The sequence below is a fragment of the Sesamum indicum genome, unplaced genomic scaffold (assembly GCF_000512975.1).
Source record: "Sesamum indicum cultivar Zhongzhi No. 13 unplaced genomic scaffold, S_indicum_v1.0 scaffold00488, whole genome shotgun sequence".
Taxonomy (NCBI): domain Eukaryota; kingdom Viridiplantae; phylum Streptophyta; class Magnoliopsida; order Lamiales; family Pedaliaceae; genus Sesamum; species Sesamum indicum.
The window spans coordinates 2909-10788 of record NW_011628368.1 but is presented as its reverse complement, the minus strand read 5'-3'; the positions used below and the strand labels follow the sequence as shown (position 1 = coordinate 10788).

Sequence of the window (7880 nt, the reverse complement as noted above, 5' to 3'; positions counted from 1 at the left end):
GGAGAAAGAGGATGTGGGGGTGCGTTTTTAGTGTTACTTGAAAATAGTTCTGTTTTCAAGGAAATACGCAAGTCACTAGGATTAGATAACAAATTAATGTAATTGTGAAGCTCTAGCTTAAGTAAAAATTAACGTAGATTACGTGTTGAACCTCATGCATCGATTATGCAACTCAGATTCCATATTTCCAACTTTTTAGCGTAAATGAATTGCAGACTTCAATATGTTTAAATGGATTATTTTGCATAACTGATTTCTGTTGCTGCTGAAATTCATTCTACAGAATTAGTGCACAAAAAATGTGCAGCAGAATCAAGTGAAATGCTGCAGTTTTCCTGTTTCGTTTGCCCCATACAATTTCTGCTACAGCAACGATTTTTTATAAGTGATAGGTTGTCTTACACTGACCTCTCTACTTTTCTCGTATTTTTTCAACAGATTTCTGAAGATGCCTTGGAGACAAGCACAAGAGAACTAGGAAGCAAATGAGGAAAAGCAATATCGACGAAAGAAGAAAAAAGAAACGAAGAAAAAAAAGAATATCTGCGAAAAAGAAAAAAAAAAGAAACAGAAAAACGCAATATATAGAAAAGAAATAAGAAAAAGAAACAAAAAAAAGGGAATATCCGCAAAAAAAAAAGAAAAAGAAACCGAAAAAAAGCAATATATTCAAAAAAAAAAAAGCAGAAGAAACAAATAAAAAAAGCAATATCCAAAAGAAAAGAAAAAGGAAAAAAAGCAACATCCACTCGCCAACTTGGAGTTGTTGCTCTTGATGCACATACAATTGAGCAACATCCACTCGCCAACTTGGAGTTGTTGCTCTTGATGCACATACAATTGAGTGCTTGGAAAACAATTTTACTGCTCGCAAGATGAAGACACAACCGTTACTGCATGCAAGGTACTTGGTTTGTAGTTTGCTGTTTAAGTGAGATGGCTCTTAGTTAATTTATTTTGGTTGTAAGAAGTAGTTTCACAACCGTTACTGCATGCAAGGTACTTGGTTTGTAGTTTGCTGTTTAAGTGAGATGGCTCTTAGTTAATTTATTTTGGTTGTAAGAAGTAGTTTTCATTAATAATATAGGATGTGGCTTGCATAGTTGTTTGTAGTCGTTTATTACCTCCACAAAGTTACTCATTGTAACTCATAATGCTTGAATCAAACTAGCTTTTCAAACAAAAATAGAATCACTTTGTGTGTTTGTGCGGTTGGAACGCCCCGAACACTTGTTCATGGAAACTAGTCTTATAATAACAGCGTTGCAATTGAGCACATCACAGCTGGAATTGCATATAGTAGGCCAAAATGGAATGGAAAAGCTCGACTTATTTTTCTGTAGTTCTCCACAGATATGTATTGCTTCCTAGGCTTCGAGTTTCTGTAATGCCTGGTGTAGAAGCATTATTATTTACTTTATCTCACGTGGAAATTATATAAATCTAAAGAGTCTCGTGCTAGTATTTCTTGAAATTTTGTTTGATAAGGATTTTATAGTATATGAAAGTTATGAGAATATGTGTTCTCCGTAGCTCATTATTCCAATAATTGAGTGGATTCATTCCCTCGTAGCTGTATTGTTGTTTTGGAGCTTGCCCGAGATAATTGAGTGGATTCATTCCCTCGTAGCTGTATTGTTGTTTTGGAGCTTGCCCGAGAAGCTTCCCTTCTAGTAGATTGGCTACGTCACGAAAACATTGCTGCCATCTTTTCAGTGACCATACTGAAAATATGTGAGTGGTGGTGACATATTGATGGCAGCTAGGATATTTTTGGATCCTTTTGTATTCATTTGACATGCCTCTGACCCGTTTCTTTCAATGCTATTCAAGAGAGAGAATTTTCATTGATAGGGCTCGATTCCATCTTATCACCTACCTACTTAAATATGTGAATTAATGTGGATTGATCCATTGTTTATTTTATAATCCTATTTAAATTGCTGTATTGATGATTCCTTAGGCATGTGAAGACAAAACAAATGCTTGGAGGAGACAAAACAAAACAAGCAATTTTAATAGGATTATAAAATAAACAATGGATCAATCCACATTAATTCACATATTTAAGTAGGTAGGTGATAAGATGGAATCGAGCCCTATCAATGAAAATTCTCTCTCTTGAATAGCATTGAAAGAAACGGGTAAGAAGCATGTCAAATGAATACAAAAGGATCCAAAAATATCGTAGCTGCCATCAATACGTCACCACCACTCACATATTTCAGTATGGTCACTGAAAAGATGGCAGCAATGTTTTCGTGACGTAGCCAATCTGCTAGAAGGGAAGCTTCTCGGGCAAGCTCCAAAACAACAATACAGCTACGAGGGAATGAATCCACTCAATTATTGGAATAATGAGCATACAGAGAACACATATTCTCATAACTTTCATATACTATAAAATCCTTATCAAACAAAATTTCAAGAAATACTAGCACGAGACTCTTTAGATTTATATAATTTTCACGTGAGATAAAGTAAATAATAATGCTTCTACACCAGGCATTACAGAAACTCAAAGCCTAGGAAGCAATACATATCTGTGGAGAACTACAGAAAAATAAGTCGAGCTTTTCCATTCCATTTTGGCCTACAATACGCAATTCCAGCTGTGATGTGCTCAATTTCAACGCTGTTATTATAAGACTAGTTTCCATGAACAAGTGTTCGGGGTGTTCCAACCGCACAAACACACAAAGTGATTCTATTTTTGTTTGAAAAGCTAGTTTGATTCAAGTATTATGAGTTACAATGGGTAACTTTGTGGAGGTAATAAACGACTACAAACAACTATGCAAGCCACATCCTATATTATTAATGAAAACTACTTCTTACAACCAAAATAAATTAACTAAAAGCCATTTCACTTAAACAACAAACTACAAACCAAGTACCTTGCATGCAGTAGCGGTTGTGTCTTCATCTTGCGAGCAGTAAAATTGTTTTCCAAGCACCCAATTGTATGTGCATCAAGAGCAACAACTCCAAGTTGGCGAGTGGATGTTGCTTTTTTTCCTTTTTCTTCTCTTTTGGATATTGCTTTTTTCATTTGTTTCTTCTGCTTTTTTTTTTTTTTTGAATATATTGCTTTTTTTCGGTTTCTTTTTCTTTTTTTTTTTTGCGGATATTCCCTTTTTTTTGTTTCTTTTTCTTCTTCTTTCTTTTCTATATATTGCTTTTTTCTGTTTCTTTTTTTTTCTTTTTTGCGGATATTCTTTTTTTTCTTCGTTTCTTTTTTCTTCTTTCGTCGATATTGCTTTTCCTCATTTGCTTCCTAGTTCTCTTGTGCTTGTCTCCAAGGCATCTTCAGAAATCTGTTGAAAAAATACGAGAAAAATAGAGAGGTCAGTGTAAGACAACCTATCACTTATAAAAAATCATTGCTGTAGCAGAAATTGTATGGGGCAAACGAAACAGGAAAACTGCAGCATTTCACTTGATTCTGCTGCACATTTTTTGTGCACTAATTCTGTAGAATGAATTTCAGCAGCAACAAAAATCAATTATGCAGAATAATCCATTTAAACATATTGAAGTCTGCAATTCATTTACGCAAAAAAGTTGGAAATATGGAATCTGAGTTGCACAATCGATGCATGAGGTTCAACACGTAATCTACGTTAATTCTTACTTAAGCTAGAGCTGCACAATTACATTAATTTGTTATCTAATCCTAGTGACTTGCGTATTTCCTTGAAAATAGAACTATTTTCAAGTAACACTAAAAATGCACCCCCACATCCTCTTTCTCCTGCCCAATTTTTCGTGAACCAAAAGAGCCTTAAATGAGTTCTTCCCATTTATCCTTTGTAATTCAACAACTAGGATTCAGAATGTAAAAACTAGAAACAAGAGCCAAAAAACTATTATTTTTAAGAGAAATCGGAAAATTGAGATAAGAGGAACAATTCTAGTTAATTCACATAGTGGTATTAAAATAGCATTCATGGTAACTGAATGAATGAGAACATAGAAAATCTTCATAAAAATGTTCACCAATAGGGGAAGATCAATTACCACATAAGTTTCTTTAGGAACTACCGTAGTCCATACAATAGTTCTTTCCATGGGGTTTGACGTTGTGCAATATGTAACCCCTTTTTCTGCAAACCTTGTGACCATATGTCCTAAGCTACAAAAGCGAAAAAATAGCTTAGGCGCCTTGAACGCGGTGAGTGGATTCCAAAGGAGGAAGAAACAAAGAAACACAAATAACGAAAGATCCTACCTCCAATTGATCCCAATTCAACCACGTTTTTGTCAATTTCACCTACAATGGATTTTAGAGTATATTTCCCCGTTTCCCACTTCTGCATCTCCATCGTCTATTTTTTCATCTCAGCACCTTCAGCTTTTGAAGCAGCTGTAAACAGCTTCTCTTGCTATTTTAGAAGAATCAAGTAGATTAAATAATGTGTTAGATAAATGAAAAACATGCAAGCACATCCACATATAAACATATTCATATGCAGTTTTTGAGTAATGACTTACTTCTTTCAGTTGTTCCTTTTCTTCCATTAGACGAAGTATCTCCTCCTCTCGTATTCTCTTTGGTTTCATTGTTTCATATGCCTTCTTTTTCTATTGTGTATACCATCCATCTTTATCTTGTCGACTGAGCAATATCATGGTCTGAAAAATCCAACTTTCTATCGAACCAAGGGCTCCCACCAGTCTCCTCAGTTGAACTATCATCTTGAGATTCTATCTCTAACTTACTAAAAGTATGCCCCATATTTTTATCCGCAGTGTATTCAGCTACAAACAACATTTTAAACACTCCTCATATAGGTGATCCTTCATACAATTCGCAGCAGAATTTCGTCATGCCAAATCAGCAAAACACCATAAATTGGGAGGCCCAAAAGTTATTTCACTTACTATGTATGAACACAGAATAATCAGAATCCACACATATGCTGACACGTGACAGTCCCTGCAAGCTAGAATCATATTAACTAATTTTTTGAAACAACATCACGCTTAGCTAGTTCAACCCATCTACAAATTAGTATTATCGTTTGTTATTATTACTATTCCAGAAAAATGCAGGAAAAGAACATGCACATGATCATCCACAGTCTACTTTATCTTCGTGTTGCTTCTTCCCTTGGTGCATGTCAGGGATGGAACTATATAAGCTCTTGCAGAAAGAAAGCAACAGTACAAAAACAGCTTAAGTACGAGGACAATTTATTGGAATTTTTATCATATGCTCAAATAAAGATATAAAATTGATGGTCCATTAAGTATCCTATATACAAAAGAGACCTAGATTCTAGGTCCGGACAAAATTTGAGATATCATACATTATATATACTCATATGTGATATGTCTGCATGAGTGTACAAGTTGGAGTAAAGGTTTTCACCACATTCTCAAAGACTACACCATCATGACTTAAAAAAGGACAAAATACGTTCAATGTAGACGTGCACAAATGCTTGGAGGAGGCTGAAACTCGCTTTATATTGACATCATTCTTCATTGCCTCAATAATAATGCAATAAACATTTCCTCTTGTAAAAGTTAAAAGGAACATAAGGAAACACTGGAAATTGGTCTTGGGGGACAAGAAGAAAATCAGTGAAGTTTATCAATAAAAAGCCTACACAATAAAGTAAACAAAAAAAATCAGTTCGTTTAACATAAATCAATAAGGAAATACTTAACCACCAGCAAGTAAAAAGGAGCTATTGAAAAATATTTGTTTTTTAGTCCAAGCTGGAGCTCAACTACTGTAATTATCATAATAAGAAAATCTCTCTTCGAAATCAAATAAGAGTTGCAACTATGCTTAGCAAATCATTTACCCGCAAGCTTCAAAATTAGCATGTACGCAATGTTTATGCTTCATTTTTCATTGCACAAACTTTACTTACTATTTCCACCTAAAACAAACATTACATTTACCTCTGGATACCACAAAACACCACCACAATCATAAAACTACTAATATCCGTGTTTATCTTCAACAAATAGATGAAAGGCAAATCCTATTACATCGACACACCAAAATATATGACCAAATTCACTATTAACAAAAACAAACATGAAAAACTCATGTTTATGACCAGGCAACAGCTTAAGTTACACTTAGTATCAGCAATTAACTACCAACTTTTTCCAAAAAAATCAGAAATCTACTCTAAGATCAAGCAAAACAAAGAGGATGAAAGCCATAAATATTTCTCGAACAAAATCAATTGAGAAACTGGTTTTACTTTACCAAGTCCATCTCAAACAGGTGAGACAGCTACATTTAAGCTGCCACCAATGATTTCGACATCCTCAACTGCTGAGCAAACTGTTCTGATGAATTTCTTGAAATGTATTTCCTTTGAGAGGCCCAATAACTTGGATCTTCTTCAGTCAATGGTTTGGATTGTCCTTGTTCGCCCTTTTGTGTTTAAGCATTTGAAGCAAGGGACGGTATTCTTGGGGTGTGGATCGCAGATGAGGGCTCTGGTGCTTCCCATCTCAATGAAATTACGCTCCCCATCGCGGTGAGGAAACATAAAAGATGGAACCCATTTTGAGAGGGTATGGTAATCCGGAAACTTGATAAGGGGGAAATGATTGGCTGTGAGAGAGGACTTGAAAAAATACCGGCACCGGCAGATTGGTAGATCGGGGAGAGAAGAGTATAGATCGAGAAAAGGAAAAAAAAAATGGGTCGAAGACCGAGGGATGGTCAGAAAAGAATCATGGGGGTGAGGGCAGTTTGACGTCGGCGCTGGTCTTCGGCGACGGCGAAGGACAGAGAGAAAGTGAGCAAATGGGAGAAAAAAAGGGGGTTTGCAAAGCAGGCTGAAGACGCACGTGGGGGGGCGTGGGTCGTCGGAAGATGACGGGTTGGGCAGCAAACGGTGGCCGGAATGTCAGAAGATGGTTGCCGGCGGTGGTCAATTGCCACTGTGGCTGGAAGAGAGGATCGGTGGTTCTTGCGAGAGAGAAAGACGACCAAGAAAACCCCTTCTTGTATCTGTGAACAAAGAAGGAAAAAGAGAGAAATGAAGCGAGTAAAAGAACAGAATGCTTGTATTAAATTTTTACTTTTTGATGTTGAGTTTGAAGTTTCGGCTTTTTTTTTTTATTTTGATACATATGTTCATTTTGATTTTTTGCTTGGGCTCATAAGTTGTGGGCTCATTTATTTATTAATTTCTTTTTTTGATTGTGGGTTTTATTTTTTGGACTAAGATTTTTTATTTTATTTGAGCCTTAAGGGTTTTGTTTGGATTTTATTTCTCTTTGATAATAATTTGCTATATCAATTTTCTTAGACTGGGCTGAATTTTATATGCTTTATTTTTATATTAGAAGAGATTGGGTATCCTGACAATTTTCCTAAAAAGACATCCCTAAACTTTAAAGTCAGTGTTTAAATTTTTCTCTCAATTTCGATCAGTGAGTTTAACAGAATTTGATTATATAACTAAAGGTTGCTGACAGTTAACTTGTACTGGTCGATGATTGTAAAACAACTTGTTAATTCATATTGATAGATTAAAATGTACAAAGGAGTGACAAAGGTGCCTTCTTTTTATTGCAAAAATAAATTGGAGCATGGGCTTATGCAATGCAGATATTATAGAGTGGTTCCTAATAAATTAAGTTCCTTTGGCAATTTTTAATGCTTTATTGACTGTGTGGGAACCTCTCAAAGCAAGAATAATGAGGATTAGACTCACAATCTTTTACTGCAATAAGTTAAGTTGCAGCAATTAAGTTTCTTTCTTAATTGCTTTTATTACCTTGCTAAAATAGTTATATTATTTAATAATTTAATTAAGTAAAAATATAAAGTATTTCAAATATTATTTTGCAATTTAATAAGTATTTTATAATAAAATGATCATATTCATTATTAAACT

General features: G+C 34.9%; 1 long non-coding RNA gene across 2 annotated transcripts; it reads right to left on the bottom strand.

Annotated features, from left to right (window-relative positions):
- Positions 1-3253: 3253 nt before the first annotated feature.
- LOC105180265 lies at positions 3254-4623 on the bottom strand. Of its 2 annotated transcripts, none has more exons than XR_002286496.1 (4): positions 4495-4623; positions 4232-4385; positions 4021-4135; positions 3254-3317 (listed from the first exon to the last, which is right to left on the bottom strand). It is a non-coding gene; the product is annotated as an uncharacterized LOC105180265 (long non-coding RNA). The 2 variants fall into 2 exon arrangements; XR_849507.2 differs by having other exon boundaries at positions 4278-4385.
- Between the last annotated feature and the right edge of the window lie 3257 nt (positions 4624-7880).